We start from the raw sequence: 22,099 nt of genomic DNA, 5'->3' as shown, positions 1-22,099 counted from the left end.
AAGAGGAGAAAAAGACTGCTTTAGAGCACATGGCTGTACATGCTAAGTATGTTAAATGTTTGCAGAGACCAAAGCCCAACCACATGCACTTGTTATGGCCTTGTAATGTGCAATTGTACTGCACTACTGACCTAGCTGTCTCACCCACTGTGACTGATACTGAGTGATAGTGATACAGTCAGGTGCTAAAACTCATGACTGTCCTGTGATGTTACTATCTGTAAGACCTGTCAATGGTGCAGGTACGTACTAATAATATAAGTGATGTGTAGTCGCAATCATGAGAAGGTCACAAGTATAAAATAGTCCTATCCTGGCATGGCTGTTACATCTGCAATTAATGTATCAGGTGTTTTCAGTATGTAACTGTGCTGTTGAAATTCCCGACACTTCCTCTGCACATGATTCCATCAAGTGTTAGCAATATACCTGATGTGTGGGTGTAGGATCATGACATAGCCAGGTGTCACATCTACTACAATTGATGTAGTCAGATGTAACAATATACCTGATATGTGACTGTACGGTGCTACTGGTGTAGCTGTCATGTCCACTGTAGCTGATCATGATGCAGTCAGGTGATGATACAGCTGATGTGTGGCTGCACTGCTGATTCTTCTGCCACCTTTGCTGTGACATGTTCCTGTGCTAACAATATAGCTGATGTGTGGCTGCAGCTACGTAATAATGCATAGCTGTCACATTTTTTCTTACTACTGATGTAGTCAGATGCTAACGATATAATGACTGTACAGCGTTGTTGACGTAGCAAACACCTCAACCACAGCTGATGTATGCAACATAGCTGTCGTGTAAATGTGTGATGATGAAAGATCAAGTTCACTGTGATTGATAGTCAGGTAGCTGATGTGTGAATGTACTGTGATACCAACATAACTATCACATTAATTTTACTAGAATTGATGCATTCAGGTACTAATGTCTTAGCAAATGTGACTGAAGAGCACTACCACCAGTGTCATGTTTACTGCAGTCAGGTGTTACCTGCATTGCTGAAGTGTGACTCTTACTGAGTTACCAGAGTAGCTGTCACGTATTTACTGCAATTGATGTAGTCAGACACATGTATAGTTGATGTGTGGCTGCAATGTATAGTTGTTCTACATAGTGCAGCAGGTGCTGCCGATCGACATTACTGATGTGTGACTATGAGCCACCAACTTGCATGTCACATTTTTTTGGGTTGATGCAGTCAGATGCTTTTTGTATTACAAGTGCTACTTATGTAGCTCATATATGTTTGTGTGCTACTGACATAACTCATATTACCAGTGCTACTGACATAGCTCATGATTATGTTTGTGCACAGCTCATGTTTGAGAGCTACCAATGTAGCCCATGTTTGAGTGCTACAGATATATAGCCCACATTTTACTGATGTAACTCATGTTTGAGTGCTAATGATACAGTTCATGTCCGAGTGCTACTGACATAGTTCATGTGTGTGTGTTACTGACACCACTCATGTTTGAGTACTGCCAACTTACCTCATTTGAGTGCTACTGACATAGCTCATGTATGGCTGCTACTAATGTAGCTCATGTCTGGGTGCTACTGATGTAGCTCATGTTTGAGTGCTACCAATGTAGTCCATGTTTATATTACCGACATATAACTTGCCTGTAAGTACTACTGATGTAGTTCAGGTTTGAGTACTACCAACTTACCTCATTCGAGTGCTACAGACATACATACTCATGTCTGGGTGCTATTGACTTAGCTCCTGTGTGGGTACTACCAATACAGCTCATGTTCGAGTGCTACTGACATTGTGCATGTTTGAGTGCTACCAAAATGGCTCATGTCTGAATAATGCCATTGATATAGCTCATGTTTGAGTGCTATTGACATAGATGAGTGCTATACCGACATAGATCATGTTTGAGTGCTAACAACATAGCTCATGTCTGAGTGCTACTGGTGTAGCTCATGTTACCAGCTTACCTCTTTTGAGTGCTACCAGCTTACCTCTTTTGAGTACTACCAACGTAGCTCATGTTTGAGTGCTACTGGCATAGCTCATGTTTGAGTGCTACCGATGAAGTTCAGGTCTGAGTGCCACCAATATATGTTTGAGTTCTACTTTTGTAACTCACGTTTGAGTGCTACTAACATAGCTCATGTGAATGCTTTAACTTACCACATTTGAGTGCTACTGATGTAGCTCATGTATGGGTGCTACCAACGTAGCTAATGTCTGGGTACTACCAACATAGCTCATGTCTGAGTGCTACCGACACAGTTCAGGTTGAGTGCTACCAACATAGCTTATGTCTGATATTGAGTTCTACTGATGTCCGTAGCCCATGTTTGAGTGCTACCAATATAGTTCATGTCTGAGTGCTATCAATATATTTATGTTTGAGTTCTGCTGTTGTAACTTACGTTTGAGTGTTACCAACATAGCTCGTGTGTGAATACTATTAACTTACCACATAGGGTGCTACTGATGTAGCTCATGCATGGGAGCTACGGCCCCAGGAATTTTGGTGACTGATTTCCAAACTTTACTATACACAAATGTAAATCTAGGGTGTGTGGGGGCAAGCTTTTCCAGAAAATTGTGCAATTTGAAATGGAATCTCAAAGGCATAGCCAGGATTTTTTGAAGGGAGATAAGTTCCAACAGCAGTATTGAGCTACCAGAAGCAGGGGTCTGGGGGCACAGCTCCCAGCCTCTGAGAGACTTTCAATATTTTAATGAATCAAAACTCCATATTTTATGCAAAAAATTGTACATTCATTATAATGCATAGCTATATAAGTGCCCCTGGGATGAAGCTTGTACTCATGTACCTAATGGAAACAGACAGCGTAACACAGAGACACAATCATATAGACATCTGTAAGTGATGGTTATCTCACTGGTATAGGGACCATGAATCCACTGATACAATTGGAATGACTTACAATCAAAACATTATAATTACAAAATACAGTAGCTAGCTAGCTACTTACAGTTCTTAAGAGAAACACAAAATGTAGCTGTTCTACTAGAGTGGTTGACTGTTCTATTAGAGTATTTCGATCTAAACCTTTTGTACTATTGCAAATCACTGTAAAATATAATTTTGATTACCTGAATACACTTGACCGGTTTCCGGAAACCTCAGAAACCCCCCTAGATCTGCCCCTGCTACCGATGTAGCTCATATCACTGTGCAAAAAGATGTTTCTGTAATGAAACTTAAACGAAATACTCACTTTTCAGGAAATGTATAAGTTTATCACAAAATTGTCATAATTCATGCACATTACATGAAAGGAATTAGGCACATTCGTGTATATAATTACTGACAGATAAATTGTGACAATTCCTTATAAATTTCCTTTAATTCAGGAATTACACACATTTCGGGTATTTCTGACTCAAGGAATTGTCATAATTCATTATGCACGAAACGTCAGGAAATATTTTTTGCACAGTGTATCTGGGTACTATCAACGTAGCTCATGTCTGAGGGCTACCAACATAGTTCAGGTTGAATGCTACTGACATAGCTCATGTTTTAGTGCTACCGACGTAGTTGATGTTTGAGTGCTACCGACGTAACTGATGTTTGAGTGCTACCAACATAGTTGATGTTTGAGTACAGCTGCTACCGATGTAGCTCATGTTTAAGTGCTACCAATGCAGCTCATTTTGAGTGCTACTGATGTAGCTGCCAACCTATCTGTCATCAACTGAACCAGGCCTAGCTATCATCCCCCTTTTATTTTCCCTCCCTCCTAGGGGCTAAGACTTAGCTAACAATTTGGAATCCAACCAGTGTTCAACTAATCCATTTATTCATTTTAAAAGAAAATTCCAGCCTAACCCTAAAAGGCCAGGTACCCTCTACGCCTACCTCCAGGATTTACTCCCTTCCAGTGTGAAGGGGAGAAGGCACGGTAATCGGTGACTGGTTTGTGGGGACTTCTGGTGGTAGGTGATAACTCACCCGGCGAGACGATACTAGAGGATCTACCGATAGAATCAGTTGTTGATCTGTGTGCCACCACGGCTAGAGCACTATTCATCAAACTAGTGCCGAAAACTTGCTTGAAGATCCGAAGTTCATGGTCACAATGGCTGACGGTTACAAGGACGGTTATCACTGTGGTTCGCCGCGGCGGGGTGAACAGTAGAAGTTGATACCCTACTAGTCATCAGGATATCGTTCCGCTTGAGATAGAAATGAAATATCATTGCTCTCCGTCTCACACTTTTAAGCACGACGAGTTAAAGTTCGACCACACGAGCCAGCAAATGGCGCCTTCTGCATCACGTGCGTGATTGGCTGGAGGCGTGCGTGATTCTTTTTGTGCTAACCACGATAGATATATTAACCTCCATTAATAATGACGTCATGAAATCAGATTTCCGAGAATAAAGGGAACCCTTTTCAGGAGAATTGGTCTACAAGGACGAGACTAGTTTGTCGTACTAGTTAGAACAGTGTGGCCTAAAAGTATGGAAATGTTCGCTTTAATGTCACGATTAATCGTGCTGGCGTTACTTAGTATGTTTGTGAATGGTACTGCGATAAATGATGACAATGTGCAGATCATATCACTGAATGAGTCTCAGTATTGTTTTGTTAATCAGAATACAATCAGAGTTAGTGATAATTTCACCAGTGAGTTACAGGATATTATTAATAAAACTGAACATGTTATAATAAGCACTACAATTAACAGTACAGTGATTTTCATTGCTCCATCAAATGGTAGTAGATGTCACAGTAGTGATGAAGATGATAATGGTATTTCCAAAGGACTATATGCAATCTTGATGGTGATATATCTCATCACTGTCTTAATAGCAATTGCTAACATTACTCTACATGTGGTGTTCAAGGAGTTGCGTACAATGGCAGGTGTATTGGTCATGGCAATGTGCAGTGTCATGATTATGGTTATGATTGTCTCAATCATATTTCTCACCTATAGCTTTATCAATGATGGCATTGAGAATCCCACAGCATGTGTAGTATTACACAGTATATTGTTCTATTTAATACTATTGTATCAGGCAAGCAAACTCATTATTCAGTTTCAATTTGCTTATTTTATGTACAAAAGTTATAAGTTACAGTCACAGGATTCAATAGATAAAAGACGTATGATGATAAAGTTTGTCATTTTTAGTTTGATGTTGTCCATGCTGTGTTTCCTGTCAGCAGTATTAATTGACTTAGCTGTCACTGGACAGTTTTATAGCAATAGAGATTTGCTTTGCTTTGGCAGGCAGTTTGTTGATCTTGAAAATGTTTCTGTGTTTCGTGTTGTATCCATTGCAGAATTAGCTCTATTCGTCATAATTGAGATCATAGTGTTTTCCATAGGACTTATTTTGTATTTTTTGGTTAACAAATCATGTTGTAAAACAATATCAACTAATTTTCGAATTACAATTGCTTTAGCCTCTACAATTGGAGTGGCTATCATCTTATTAACTATCCTTAATGTAACTGAAACATCAAATGAGGATACTATTCCAGTTGTTAGTAGTGGAATATTGATTGAACAATTGTCATTGTTTCTGTTGTTTGTATCATCGAGTAGAGTTCGTAAAGGTCTGAGGAAGATATATACAAAGAGTTCTACATCTCCAATCCAATCAAGAGAATCTACAGAAGAACACCATGTTGGTGGAGTTATTAAAGAATTATGTACACCCTTGGTACTGTAAAGCTCTAGATTAACCATAAAAATAATAACAGCTGTGTTTTGATTATAAGAATGTTTTAAATGATACATTATAATAATAATTATATGTTAAGCTATTTTTTATTGGGTATGGTATACAAATTAGGTGATGCATACTAGCACTATTTTCAGCCATCATGTACAACTGACTACTATTTTCAGGACACCCTGTTAAGTATCCATGTCTATGCAGGGTATAGTTTCCTTATATAGCTAACCATAATGACATTTATGGTGGTACGTACTTTTAGTTCTTCATTACAACCATATTACATGTCATAAAAAGTACTGAATGAAGTAACAATTGATATACAAAGAAGATTTTTATCCAGAGACGGATTAAACACCCATTTGTAAAAAAAGTACTGACATTTGAAATAGCTATGTACAATACAAAACTGGTCATGAGTGTACTGACCACCAAAAGGGGATTGGGTTACCCTAATTTACTTTACTTAGCTGGAGTAACACTTTTAGTATAACTAAAGTTTTCAGCTATAATCTAGTTTGATTGTGTGCCTTTCAATGTTGTTTCCTGGGCTACTATTTTCTATAGCACTTCAATGTTATCTGTCACATTGTGTAAATGAAGTCAATTTTTAATGATGGAGTAGCTACACTATGGCATTGGCTTCTATTTCTCAAGCATAGTTACCATTAGTTCTAATATTTACAACAGTGGGTATGTTACAATGGAAGGAAATTTACACTACAATTCAACTGTTTATAAGCTGCAATAATTATTTAAGTACTATTTAGATCACATTGCATTGTAAATATTACTTGTAAACATGTATAGCTGTGTCTGGGGTGTATATGTGACCAGGCCTGCGAAAATAGGGCATGTGGGCACATAAAATTTGCTTAATTTTTCAAGCTTTTGTGGTTCATAACTTTAAAGCTATTAAGTTATGGCCATAATATTTTCAGCATTGATTACATATTTAATTGGTATTATAGCAATTGTTACAGAATGCAGATATTCTATTCCGTTACTGAGATATGGCCTGTTATGTGATGTAGTGTACTTTGTGCCTACATGCCCCATTTTTGCATACCTGATCACATATATGAATTTTAGATAACTGCCCCTGGTATGCCTTGTTCTGTGTGTATACTGTTTATATATTGCTAGATAGATAGAGAGACATCCACATGATTTGTGCAGCATCTGAAGTCTCAGGCATTTGAAGTGAGTATCTATGGGATTCCAGTTGAGACATAACGGGATAGTACCTAGACGATAGTCATGCATCACAAAGTGGGCTGCGCATCTTTTTAGCCATAGAGTTCAGTTTGATTACAGATTGCCTACTATAAGGAGTCCAAACTGCAACGGCGTATTCCAATATGGGCATAACATACAGATCTTCTCATATCAAACAATTAAGCGACTTAAAAAAATTTTTTTTTTCGTTTACAAGATACACGCATCTACACTGGAAGCAGGTTTTCAAGGCTCTGCCAAGGAGCGTCAGATAACTTTTAAACCTTTCCCCGGTTCTAGCAGGAATGGCCAGGATGACATCTACTTTCACGTAAAACGCAACAGCTTAATACGGCCTTTTTCATGGTACAAAGTAGGCGGTTTAACATTACACATAAAACCATTGGCAATGAAAATATTGGCTCACCCCAACAATCCAGGCACGAACTTTTTAACGAATCCCGGTGATACAAGGCTAAATCGCTCCTTGCTTGAATACTTCAGCTAGTTATACCGTTCGTGACGAACGTTATACATGATACAAATAATTTTATAAAAATCACCATCTCAATCCAATAGTCGCATACCCCGGCTGAGCACTAATCATTAGTGACGCGCGCGCTATATTGCGTGGGTGAGTTGCAATGGAGAAGCATTCCTTTCGTGAATGTTTAATTCATCAACTTTTCAATGGTCAATAGACCTTGTACATCATGCTAATAACACGTTAAACTATTTTGATCACATGATCCAACTTTGTAAATGTAATCAAATAAATATTAATTTTTAAAAAATGGTCAATATAAAACTTTCAAGTTAGCTGTTTGCAGATCTCCAGCATGTAAACCTGTGGAAAAAACGGTCACATTTTATTTGGTGAATATAAAAAAATCTTTATCACACGCACACACACACACACATACACACACAAACACACACACACTCACACACACACACACACACACACACACACACACACACACACACATACACACACACAAATACACAAACTCACACACACACACACAAACACACAAACAAACAAACACACACACACACACAAACACACACACACACAAACACACACTCACACACACACACACACACACACACAAACACACACTCACACACACACACACACACACACACAAACACACACAAACACACACACACAAACACACTCACACACACACACAAACACACACACACACACACACAAACACACACTCACACACACACACACACACACACACACACACACACACACAAACACACACTCACACACACACACACAAACACACACACACACACACACACACACAAACACACACACACACACACACACACACACATGTATGCTTTAACAAAAAAAATTAAACAAACTAGTATATTAAAAATTATGAATTTAAAAATGAAGTAGGGATCCAAGCGATAAAAAGTAGTGAAACAAAAGATGAACAGTGGTAGTTATTACAGCATAGCTCAGTGGGAAATCCCTACTTTGGCATGGTATAACAATTATTTTGTGTTCAATGCCAAAGTAGGAATTTCCCACTGAGCTATGCTGTAATAACTACCATTGTTCATCTCTGTTGAACTTCCATTACTGCCACTTAATGGGGAACTAATTACACCATCTTCAGCTAACTGCAGTAATACCTCAAGAGCTGACATCCATGCAAGGGGCTTCTGGTGCAGACGACAAGGTGAATTGTTTGACGTTAGGGTTTTCCATCCCAACGCACCAAGTTATCGTCAGACCCGGGTTGCTTCCCTTTTTCGTCGACGGCATGAGCTCGAGAAGAAGCGAGAATATGGGGATCGTATACGCAGTGTTGACTGTGAATCTTTCACCCCTCTAGTTTTTTCAACTTTTGGTGGTTTGGGCAAGGAGGCTACTGTTTTCTACAACCGTTTGGCAGATCTTATATCACAGAAGCACAATACATCTTACAACCAGACACTCTCCTGGATTCGCTGTGCTTTATCATTTTCCCTATTACGTTCCGCTGTACTGGCCATTCGTGGTAGCAGAAAGCTGCAGTCAACCGAGCTCCCCACTGTCTCCACTGAGCTGCGCTTAGTGGAGAGCTGTATTCTTACTGATTAGAACAATTGTTTTTGTGTTGTTAAAACGTGTTCATTAATAGAGAGAAAAAAATTGTTCATCTCTTGTTTCACTACTTTTTATCGCTTGGATCCCTACTTCATTTTTAAATTCATAATTTTTTAATATACTATGTTAATTATGTGTGCACATGTTTCAATTGCATACCATAACCCATATAAAATATAATACTTTGTGTGTGTGTGCGTTTGTTGTGTGTGTGCGTTTGTTGTGTGTGTGTGTACTATTTTCACAGGCCCCAACACAATTGTTTGTAAAAAATCAAGCCTTTCATAAAGTAATCCATTATTGTAATTATGCTGCCAAAGTATCGTAGAATATAATTGGAACAGCCAGCTAGAAGACTGATAGCCGGTATCTTTAATTTCTTTGCTCTTCACCACACAATGTTGTTTTTCAATAGGGGCCAGGTTTAACTCAAACCCCAATCAAACACTAAGTAATACTAGTATGGCAGCAAGCAAGTTGCACTGTGTTTTGACAAGTAAATTAATTATAAGTAGCCATAGCTATACTGACACTTTTAATAATAAGTGTGACTGTACTTATTACAGTGTTTAGCTGCTCTGTACTAGTTTAGATTTTTTGATAGTTTCTTAAAAGTGCTGGCCAAAAGAAATGGGGGTTCTCCTACCTCCTTGTCACCCATTTATGCATAACATACAAGCATACAGGCAGCAGAAACAGCATCAGCTCTTCTTTTCCATTTTCCAGTCAATTATAATAACAGACAGCAGGGGCGGATCTAGGATTTCAGAAGGGGGGTGCTAACATGGACATTTATATATGTGCCAAGAAAGTTGATACAACTAGTGTGAAAAGCACACTCAGCATGCGGAGCATGCTCTATCTAGGGGGGTCTGGGGGCATGCCCCCACAGGAAAATTCTGCACATTTGGCCTATTGAGATTGAATTTGGTAATATTTTTGAGTGAAAAATGATGTCACTTTGTTTATGTGATACCATTATTCCCCATACAGCTTGTCAATATAACTAAAGGGTACAGCCAGTAGCTTAAAATTCAACCTTAGACTAACATATTAAAGAACTAGTAGTGGAAACATATGGGTATCAGCTGCACATGATCAAATTTGGTGTTTTGAAGTATAGTGTAATTTACAGTCTCATGGCTCAAGCTACACTAGCTATCCAAACAGTGGAGAGGGTAAGTGTGAGTGGAGAGGGCAAGTAGACTGACTCACCAGTGCGTGGAGTGCATGTATACTCAGCTGTATATAATTCTCTAGCTACAGGGGCTCTAGATCTGGTGGCATATATACTCCTGGACCCCCCAGAAATTTTTGGAAAATGGCTATCACAAGATTGAATCTAGAAGCTATTTTTAACCAAATCTGGATACAAGATAAATGAGTTCAGTTGGAAGTAATTTTAATTTAAAAACAGAACTATATATACACTATTTCTTGTTATTGGATTTTAAGAAAATGGCTTGTCAAAGAGAATAAAGAGTGTATAGTTTTAATTGATGAATGTAAGGTCAAGGAGAATATTTAAAACTCAGGATTGGATCTACCTTCATATGCATGCAGCCACTGTTCTGAAGTGCAGGTTGTTATTTCAATCTAACTTTTAAAATATAATTGTTTTACAACTAGTCTACAAATACAACTAGTTCTTGGCCACAACTAACCCTTTTTTAGCACACAATGATCATGACAATATAAATGCTGCAGTATCATTTAAGCTTAAAGTTAAGCTTCAAGGGATTTGATAGTGCAAACTCTAAAGCTGCTAGATTTATACAAATGTAGCATGGGATTTGATCAAGTAAGGGAACAAAAACGAACAGCTCTCATGCAGATGTTGCAGCCTTGTGAACTTTATAAAAGCTAAGAAATTCACTATTATATAAGACTACTGTTTTATTTGCAAGAGAAGCATTTCAGCCCAAGTTTGTAGCAGAGCCTAAAAATACTTAAACTATTTGACAGAAAAGGTTATTTTTCAGAATAGATTTTCAATTAATGATGTTATATACAATTTATAGTACAGTAAAGGTATAAATCTTTTACTTTAAGTGATTGGTATATGTCAGGATGTTTGGTACAATGTTGAGGGTAGCAGTGCACAGGTCTAGAAGAATAAGTTTAATTTCAACTTACACTCTGGTAACTTTTTGAAAATTATAGTTTTATGATGGATGTTCTATTAGAGTAGTTGACTGTTCTATTGGAGTATTTCGGATTTAGCAACTTCTAAGGTAAGACTTACTCCAAAAGTATAAGTTTGAACCCCTCTTAGTAATTCTTGGATAAGATTAGCTATTCCCCTTGCTCTTTCCATCTTATTCATTACAAATACATATGTATAAAATGCAACTGCACCTGTACTACAGCTTCTAGAAGCTTCCTAGCTTGCTCATTGTAAAATTTTGGAGGGGGGGGGTGCTTCAGCGCCCCAAGCACCCCCCCCCCCCCCCCCCCCCTCCCGCCCTAAATCCGCTTTTGGACAGCAGCAGCAGCAGCGACAACAACTAGTACACTTTTTTATTTATTTATTTTTTATAACTAGTACACTGCTGCACGAAACAGCTTGGTGTAGTAAGCAAACAATAATACTTAGCAGCTCAGTTCTATAGCTATTACCTGGCCATCGCGAATGAGGCTATTGAATGCGCACACATGCCCAGCCTGGCTCGAGTGAAAGACTGACGATCACGTGACTAGATACGTGGTGTGAGACTTTAAAGGTCATGTGCAGTTTATCGTTCCCATCTTAGCAAGAGCTGTAGCCCAAACATATGGAAATAGTCGTTTTAATATCGCGATTGATCGTGCTTACGTTTCTCAGTATGATTGTGAATGGTGCTGCTATCAATGATGACAATGCGGGGATAATACCATTGAAAGAATCCCAGTATCTGCAGTATTGTTATGTTAATCACAGTACAATCAGAATCAGTGATAAATTAACCAGTGAGTTACAGGATATTGTGAATAGAACTGAACATCTTATAATAATCACTGCAATTAACAGTACAGCGATTTTTATTGCTCCATCAAGTGGTAGTAATTCTAATGAAGAAAATTTTAATATTATTTCCAAAGGTCTGTTTACAACTTTGATTGTGGTATATGTCATCACCATCTTGGTTGCAATTGCTAACATTACTCTACATGTGGTGTTCAAGGCATTACGTACAATGGCAGGTGTACTGGTCATGGCACTGTGTGGTGTTGTGATTATAGTTGTAAGTGTTGCAATCATGTCACTCACTGACAGCTATATCAAAGATGGACACGAGAATCTAACAGTTTGTGTAGTGTCAGCCAGTATGTTATTTTATTTAACACTAGTGATTCAGGCAGTCAAACTCATTATTCAGTTTCAATTTGCTTATCTCATGTACAAAAGTTATAGGTTACAATTACAGGATACAATAGCCAAAAGACGCTTGTTGATCAAGTTTGTCATATTTATTTTGGTATCATCCATACTGTGCTTCCTGTTAGCAATAATAATTGACTTGGCTGTGACAGGAAAGTTTTATAGCAAAAAAGATTCACTCTGCTTTTTCAGGGATTTTATTTTGATAATGTTTCTATATTTCGTCTTGTAGCTGTTGCAGAATTTGCCCTATTTGGCATAATGCAGTTTGTAGTGTTTTTCATAGGAGCTATTTTATATTTTTTGGTTAATAAATCATGTTGTAAAATGGTATCAACAAATTTTCGAATTGCTATTGCTTTAACCTCTACAATTGGAGTGGCTATCATCTTATTAACTATTCTTCATGCAATTGAAGTTTCAGTTAATGATACTCTTCCAGCTGTTAGTACCGCACTAATGATTGAGCAGTTATTCTTGTTTCTGTTGTTTGTATCATCCAGTAAAGTTCGTAAGAGTCTGAAGAAGATGTTTGTATACAAAAAGAGAAGTTCTACATCTCCAATCCAATCTAAAGAAGAACACCGTTTTAGTGAAGTTTATAATGAATTGCATATACCCATGGTAGCTGTGTTGTGATTATAAGAGTGTTTTAAATAATACATGATATAATAATTTATGTTGGTCAATACAATAACACAAGCACTATTTGCCCTGCATGTGGCACCAGTGGTTCTCTTGTCAACCACCATCTATTGATGATAATTACTTTGGTAAGTTGTGCAGGGTTCTATTGTCCACCTATATTTTTATAACAGAACCACTGATATGTATAGCCACAGATTGTGGCTCCCCTGATTGCATGAGCTTGAGGACAAATACGTACCTCGGAGTTCCTAACTTTGAGGCCACAGGGATTTCTAATGTCATCCTATGTACAAATCCCCTGTACTATTTACTATACCTCAAGTTAACCTTGAGTTGGAGATTACTCATGGAATAGGAGAAATTGGAGCATGAGTCTAATTCATGAGACTCACATGTGGATACATATCCTCCCCCAATCTGACAAATGTATCTTTCTTTCATTTAAAAAACAAATTATTTAGCTTACAAATTTTCAATAAAATTTTTACTCATTGACAATCAATTTTTGCACTGCTTATATATTTACAATATATATACAAATTTTGAATGTAGTTTCCTAATTCTGGGAGGTGGGATGTGGGTGGGGAGAGACTTTTTCTGACTTTACATGTGGCCTCCTACCCCATATGTGCACTCTTTTCTGAAGCATGCATTTGAGAATCATCCCAAGTGATGCCCACCCCTTCCAGACTACTTTGCATCGTGGAACAGCAGCTACTGGAACCCATTTAGTACTCTATCGCATCTACCTGGTCATGAAATACTAACTCTCAGTAAGTGACATCATTTAAATATGTGACCGGGCCTGTGAATATAGGACATGTGGGCACAAACTACACCCCATCACATAACATGCCATATCTCAGTACTGGGATAGAAAACTGTAACTTACTGTAAAGCCAACTAAATGTTTAATAAGTGCTGAAATGTTCATGGCTACAGAGTCATGGTGACATATCAAAGTTTGAAAAAGTAGGCAATTTTTATGTGCCCACATGGCCTACTTTTGCAGGCCCAGTCACATATCATCTGTACTTGGTGTGGAATACAATTTAGCTACCCTAATGTATAGCAAATACCAGTTTCCTTAATCATATCAAGCAGTACACAACTAGCTAGCATTTCCATGAAATGTGCTTCTATAAAGTATGTCTGTCTAAATAAGCTGGTTTCCTTGTGATAACTAACCACAATGATATTCATGATAGTACTCCCTTCACCACAAACATGTATTAGCCCATTTAGGATAAAATATGCAGTGCATTATTACTGAGAGATAACTATGAAAGCCTGTTTTCTATTATAGGCTCCATTGAAATCAACTTTGATTAGCTGTTAATCCCATAGATAATGATTTTCAGAAGTTTCTTGAACTAGATTCTGTACCCTATTTTATACAGTATAATATACAGCAATATTGGAACCTCATGATCAAGTTTTCATAGTAAACCTAGTTATCACTTGTGATGAATTTTGTGGGCACCCCAAACTTTATCACATGCCTTGGCTACAAATACTTAATAAAAATGGACTATATATATAAGTAAAAGAAAAATTAGGAATATTCAAAGTTTGATTAGGGATCATGGAAAAATTAGGGAAACAAGGGAGGTCACGTACACCTGCAGGTATACTAGTGGACATTTAATCCCTACTTCAGTCCCCATGTAGGGTCGGTCCGCAATCTGAAATATCAACTTTTACAAATCAATCATCCCTACCATTGTGGGATCTTCAATAGTATCCCATTGCTAGATCTACCATGAACCAAAGGCATGGTTGTTGTCTTCTCAGAAACATTTACTTTGGTATCTCGTGATATGCAAAATTAATTTTAAATTTTACACAAAGGACTGGATAGAACTTGCTGCGTAACTAGATATTATCCAGAGTTATTGTAGTTAAAAATACACACAGTAATTAGCAAATGATTCACTGAGTTCCCAGCACAGGTTTGCATTCTTTAATATTAAAAATCAAAAAATGAAACACTAACCAAGCTGCCCTACCAGCCTAGACTAGAAAAGCCAACTCTTCCTCATAGTGAACTGATACGGTTGGATGCCACCAAAGTCCTTTCCAGTACTTCTGCTGCCACACTGGTCCCACACTGGTCACATGACAAATGATCATGATGGTCAAAATTATTTGGTAGTAGTAGATGTTGTGATTTCACATACGGTACAGTACTACCACACTGCATGGTATTATTATGAAGTGGAATGAATAAGTGTACATAGTATCTCTTTACGAGCATAGTAAATATAGTTTTCGCCTGCTTTTAATTAAAATAAGCTTTTTATGGCACCCCACAGATTGGCAGAGAAGCCATGAAGTATTTTGGCTCAAATTAGCTGCAAATACTTAACCATGAAGTGGATTGACTACCAAAATGCCTAAATATTTCAAGGTTGAGCAATGTTAATTTGCTAAAAATATTTTCCACGGATTTTCAAACACTCCAAAAATGTATTAGACTACATGGAGGTAAAAATATTTCAAGGGTGAAATTTTTGCTGGTAACCACCGAAACTGCAAAATCATCAAAAATTCCCCCCTCAAAATATTTAGGCTATATGGTACATGACATTTATTAACAGTCACTGTATACACTGTACAGTTAATGTTTAGGTCAAATCAGCTGAACTGGCTGTTAATAAAGAATAACAAAGAAATGCTGCATACATGGAGTGGTGCTCTGGCTTCTTGAGCCACAGGACACAAGACACAGTGTTGTGCTTCTTGATATAATGATGTAGCTGTATTTTGTGCACATGGCCAAAGGTGTTGTCATTGAGTTGCAGAGAAAACATGTAGGATTTAGCAATAAGATGAATATTATATATAACAGGTCAGTTTAGCTTGCTACTTAAAATTTATGCAACTCTAGTGTAGTGGCCTTAATTATGGTGATCAACAATAAGATTTGGTCTTGAATCAAGTGTTTCAAATATTGCTGTAGTGAAAGTGGTTAGTTCTACATTAAGATGTTGGAAATGAGTTGAATTAAAGTGGTGATATCGATGGTGGCATTATACATAGGTATATGTAAATAGTGGTGTAGACCTTTGCACATGATTGTAATTGTTATAGTATACTTCATTTTGCGTTCTGCTTGGGCATCTTTTTGTTAACCATTAGCAGTTTTTGCATTGCAAACACTTAAATTTTAATTTGTACAACAATAGCAAAGGAATTGTCTGGTATGTGCATCTGATGCCCAAGGGTCCAATGGTAAATTAAAGGTGTATATATTAATTACACAGTCACATATCCAACTTCTTTCTACTACAAACAGCTTGCAATTTGTATTAAGCATTCAGCTACAGCAATTTTATTTATAGTGATGGATGCAAAACTTGTGTGACCATCAAGTGAAAATATTTCCCAAAATGCATTCAGAAATTTCCCTAAATATTTTTACCTATTATGCTCTTCAGTGTTCCCATTATGCTTGCATTGTGTTTCTAGGTTATAACAACATTTCTTACAATTATCTAGGAACATTTTAATCAGTGAATGCTCTATTAGAGTATTTCACTACAAACTGACTGTTCTGTTAGAGAGTATCGATCTAAGGAGCTATCAATGCATTTGAGTGCTCTATTGCAGTTTGCAGGCTATTGCAGCTTCCTCTATTAGGGAGTATTTTCATGGAATTAAGCTCCATACATTGAAATATCCACCTAGCATTCTGCCAACATAGAACTTCAGCCTGTTATGCTTTTTATTATACTGTGGCATATTTGATGCAGGCCTACATGTTTGACACAGGCCTAAATGTAACATGTTAGATAAATTTCAAAGGTTCCGGTTTTCTAGCTGCAGTTTGATGAAGTTGTAGCATGGCAAAGAATGCTCTTCATGGGAAATTGTATCCCGTCTTGGTAGTGTAACATCACAAACAACAATGCACTTGATGGCTATACATGAACAATTTATGGAATTTACCTTTGATTCCCTAAATTAAAGTGTTACATAACATATATAACTTTAATATAGTTAAACATTAACATAACTATACTGTATGCTTAATTCTACTAGCTAATCACACATATTGAATTCAAACTCAAACACTCTAAAAATACATTAATGTTTCACTTGCTAATATGATGCAAATTCAGCTGATTCAAAGAAGTCGAATCCACTCTCGACGTATTCAAAGAAGCAGGACTGCCAACAAAATGATGGTGAGTAACCCAAATGCTTTCTGCATGCTCTCAGCACCCTGTAGTGATAAAAATTATTATGATGTCAAAGGTTACATTCAATAATATTATTAACACAATCAGTCCATGTGGTCTTGTTTAGGAAAATAATAATAAAGTAGCCTATTTATGTACATTACCTTGTGCTTAGTAAGGTGACCTTACCTGTCTATTTTACCAGCTATTAAGTTTGGGCACAGTAAATGAGTAAAGTTTACATTGCACTAAAAATAAATGGCACAACTGAGATACAGAGAATTGGTAATGATATGGCTAAAATGTAGCCTGCTGTACCTGCATAACCAGGTTTCACTGTATACAATATTAAACTTGCAAAGCTCAATATATACAGCTAGGCATTCAATTCAAGGGATGCACACACATGTACACACTTACGCATTCACACATGAGTACATGTACAGGTGCACACTCGCTGTTTACACTCACATAAACCACACAACTTAATTACTGAACAGGTTCCAGGATTTTCAATTTGGCACCTTTCAATAACCTCAGTAACTGTTGTGCCAGTTCCAAAATTTTCACTAAATATATTATACTTCTATAACTATTCACATACATGCATACCATTCATATGAATGTACAAAGGACAATACAGACACCACCTCAATTACAAACTACTACAAACTACAATTAATTTTGACCAATATATTATGCAATGAATACCATAACTATGTTAAAACATTTAATGTTTTATCCTTGCATGACTATTCCTTTAGTGTGTATAGAGTAAATAAATAAAATATCATTAAATTTTTGACTATAAAATTATCATGAAGTTTAGTAATACTGTATAGTAGAGATACCCACAAAATGATGTAATCACCCCCACAATCTATATACCATCTTATATGCAACCTATACGGAAGAGTCTTAGTATTACTAATTCCAGATATAGTATAAAATACTTACAGAAAAATCAACACTGAATAAAACAAGACATTTTCAGCCTCCCTGCCTACTTCCTTGCCTTGCTGACTGGATCAAGCTTTCTACATCAAGTTAAAGCCCTTCTTGTCCATAGTAGGATATTGAATAAAAATAGAAACCTATACTCATAAGGGGAACCCCCCCTGCTGAAAAATAAGTTTTGAAAAATCTTGGGAAACAGTTGCAGTATAGATTGGCATTGTTAGCTTTACATGTTTTAGCAGCAATTTTAGGCTATTTTAAAGTCTTTTAATTGCAAAAATCCTACAGTACAACCCCCAGATCCCCACTGAAATTCTATTCTATACTACAGCATCGATGCTGTGCCCCCTGTATGCCAGCTCCAGAATTTCCACTGCCTATACTTATCATGGTATTCAGCTGACTTTGTACAAAGCAGTTTCGCACATTATATAGTTTTATTCATTATATTATATGATGTAAACTGAATATTTTATTTATCACGTGAATGTGTAGAAGTTATACATAGGAACTATTTCTAACAATAACTTTACTCAGAGTCATAACCCATGGGGCTTGTACTGTATTTCATGCCCTTAGTTTAGCTCTTATAGTTGTTGTGAGGTTCATGAACTTAAAAATTAGTAACAATAGCTATAATGAATAATGAACCTCCAGCCCTCACACATTTTTGAGATTAATGAAATGAAAAACAATGAATTTTCTTGGAGTGACCTAATGTAGCAGGCAATGATTCTAAGATCATCAATGGTATGTACACACTTTAATGTTACCATGTTATACATGCATAAATAGTAGTTGGAAGTCTGCCAATTGCCCTAAGCAATCTCTGTGATGTGTATAGTTTTGTGTGCCCACACTACTTTTTTCTCTTTGTCATTGAGTTGTAGTATCTGGTACGGTTCAAATTTCATACACTCTCACTAACTAGGGATGGGCAATTATTTAGTTATCATACTAATTGTGATTATTTTGTTTGCAATAACTGACATCATCTAATTTTCATCAACTATAGTGATAATCAAAATTGGAAATTATCGTGTAATAATTATAAAGAATAATCATTTGACTTGAATATTTTGTAAACGTTTTAGTGTTTTTTGTTATAGTGGTTAAGTGGGTAAATGGCTCATGACAATAATCATATTCCAGAAATGTCAATACCACCCATTCCTATCGCTAACACTATACTCACCTTAATGTGTAGTAGAAAGCAACGTGATAAGCAGCAGCCACTTGTGTTTCTAATCAAAAACATGCATTTGCATTTACATATTTACCAAATGTGCCTAAAAACATAGATTTTGTATATAATAATAATAATTATCTTTGCTAAAAGTTGCATTTGTAAATTCTTTAGTGATAGACAGGTTAAATGAATATGTGACCGGGCTTGCGAAAACCGGGCATGTGGGCACAAACTACACCCCGTCACACTACAGGTCATATCTCAGTATTGGAAGAGAATATTTACATTCTGTAAATTGCATCATAATGCCAATTAAATGCTGATAAAGAGCTAAAAATTGTATTGCCATAGCATAGTTGTATAAAACGTTATGAGTGATGGAAGTGTGAAAAAGTAGGCAAAAAACATGTGCCCACATGCCCTATTTTCGCAGGCCCAGTCACATATGTTGCAGTTTTGTTACAATAGAGTTTACCACATGGGTTATGCAGGTAAATGCTGCATGCTTTGATGATGTATTGAGGGTATCAAACTGTACCGGATCCTCCTACAAAGCCAATGACAGAGTATAGTGATCTGGCCACGTGAGACTATCTGCAGTGTTAATAACTAGATACTGAAGTATTTATAGACCTGCTATTATGCAGCTAATGGAATACCATAGCGTCCCGGCTTCCTCATGCAATGTGTATAACACTTGTAGATAATTCTGTATGAACACACATGACTCAAACACCTCCTGTAAAAACCACTATACAGTGGTGAATTCTTGGCTGACCATTATAGGTATTATACAGGTATGGTGACTGCCTAATGCAGACCACAGTGCATAAATGTATGGAAAATATTTAGGACATTGCGAATATGCCATTATGTTATAGTTAAAGCATGCCACACTTACGTATGGAAAATACAACATAAGAGAGGCTATTACAGCATGAGGCAAAGTTGAATGCTATATTTTCCCTCGAGTGCTGTATTTTTTGTATGTACAAGCATACGCAGTGCTTTAAATTATAATTGTACTTCTTTGGAGCGTTCATCTTGCAATGCCCTAATTGCTTCAATTTTCAGTGATCAGCAATTTAAACAGCAATGTTCATGTGTGCATACGTATACCCTTTAATGTGTTGAGAATATTATTAGTATTATTACTAAAGGTTTTACAGCAAAACATACAAGGAAGTCATGCACATACAGTGCAGTACATATGAAAGTAAATGAAAGTATGGGTCGGCAGAAATTACTTCTGCCAGCTGATTAATTTCAACAACAAAAAAGAAGACAAGTAATGATATGTACTCTTTGTTCTGTCATTCAGGTTGTCAAATATGAACCTCATGTTCCAAAAGAAAGTTATTTTTTAGTGCTGAGATAATTTCTGCAAGTATTCAGATATTGTTTAGGATGTTGGTATTCAAATAGTAAAATTGGCACTCAAGTATTTTTAAGGTCACAAGATCCATGTTAGCCAGCTCATGTGATACATTTATTACCTAGTAACAACATCACAAAGGTTGTGGAGTTTGCTTTGTGAAATTTAATGTGCTTTGCTCAAGAATATGAGCACTTCTATATGACACATGTGAAATTCCTGCTCACCAGTGGATATCGTCCTCAGTGGTGTCATCATTGTGAATCATTGTATGGAATTGTCTACACATACATACTGCAAATTACAGTATTCCGTTTTATTTCATCAATTAGGATTTATGCCACCGATTACTACTGACAGTTTTAGACACATATACATGTTCCCTGGAACAATTGAGGACATACAGTAAGCCATCTTTCACGCTTACATTATCTGTTTTGTGTCTTGAGTGTTTAGTTTACTTTTAATTTTACAGTATGGCTGTTTGTAACAGCAAGTGTTTGCATGCTCTGGTAATGAAGAACGGCTATACCAGTTATGATGCTGTTACATCATTGTATCTGTACATATAATTGTTCGCAATAAGATGAAGCAATTCTTAGATGACCTTAACTCTGATAAACTACACAGAGGGATTCATCATGAACTTGATGTGAGTGATAGAGTAAGTACAGGGTTGGGTCATTGTAATGGTGTGAATATAAAGAGTGGGCAATACTACACTCCATTTCCAGTATAGTACCACATAGTAACCGTGACTATTAACACATTACAAAGGGCAACTTGGACAGTGAAATCTCTCAAATTAAACACCCTGATCTTATCCCAGAACTAGCTCAATTAAAGTGCGAAAACAATTGTCAGGATAGTTAGCTCATCAACTTACACACAGTCTTATTAGGATACTATGCATATATATGCTCTAGATTTCACTATAAATTGTGCCACAATGCGCATGTGTATATGCTCACACGTTATTATAAACATGCTGTCATGTGACCATTACTCTATTATACACTCTATTCCTTAGCCTATATATGAATGACTGCTGGATGATACAGCCACAAGCAGTGATAACGCTAGCAGACAGACAGCTCCTCCTAAGAGTACCTTTATCTGGCCAAGTCTACATACACTTACTGAGTTTTAGTTACATCATTTCTTTTATATAACTATTGTGAGATACATCATATGATGGTTACATGATTGCTTTTCTTAATTCTGGCTTACACAGAAGATGTTACAGTCTATTTCTGGTTGGTTGACTAGGGAAACAAAGTGTTAAAAGTCACATGCTTGAAAGTAGCCAAAGAGATCAGTAGCCTTAGGGTTAATTAAACTTGCACCGTC

This window comes from Dysidea avara, chromosome 2 (genome assembly GCF_963678975.1).
Source record: "Dysidea avara chromosome 2, odDysAvar1.4, whole genome shotgun sequence".
NCBI classification, from domain to species: domain Eukaryota; kingdom Metazoa; phylum Porifera; class Demospongiae; order Dictyoceratida; family Dysideidae; genus Dysidea; species Dysidea avara.
This window is presented reverse-complemented; position numbering follows the sequence as displayed.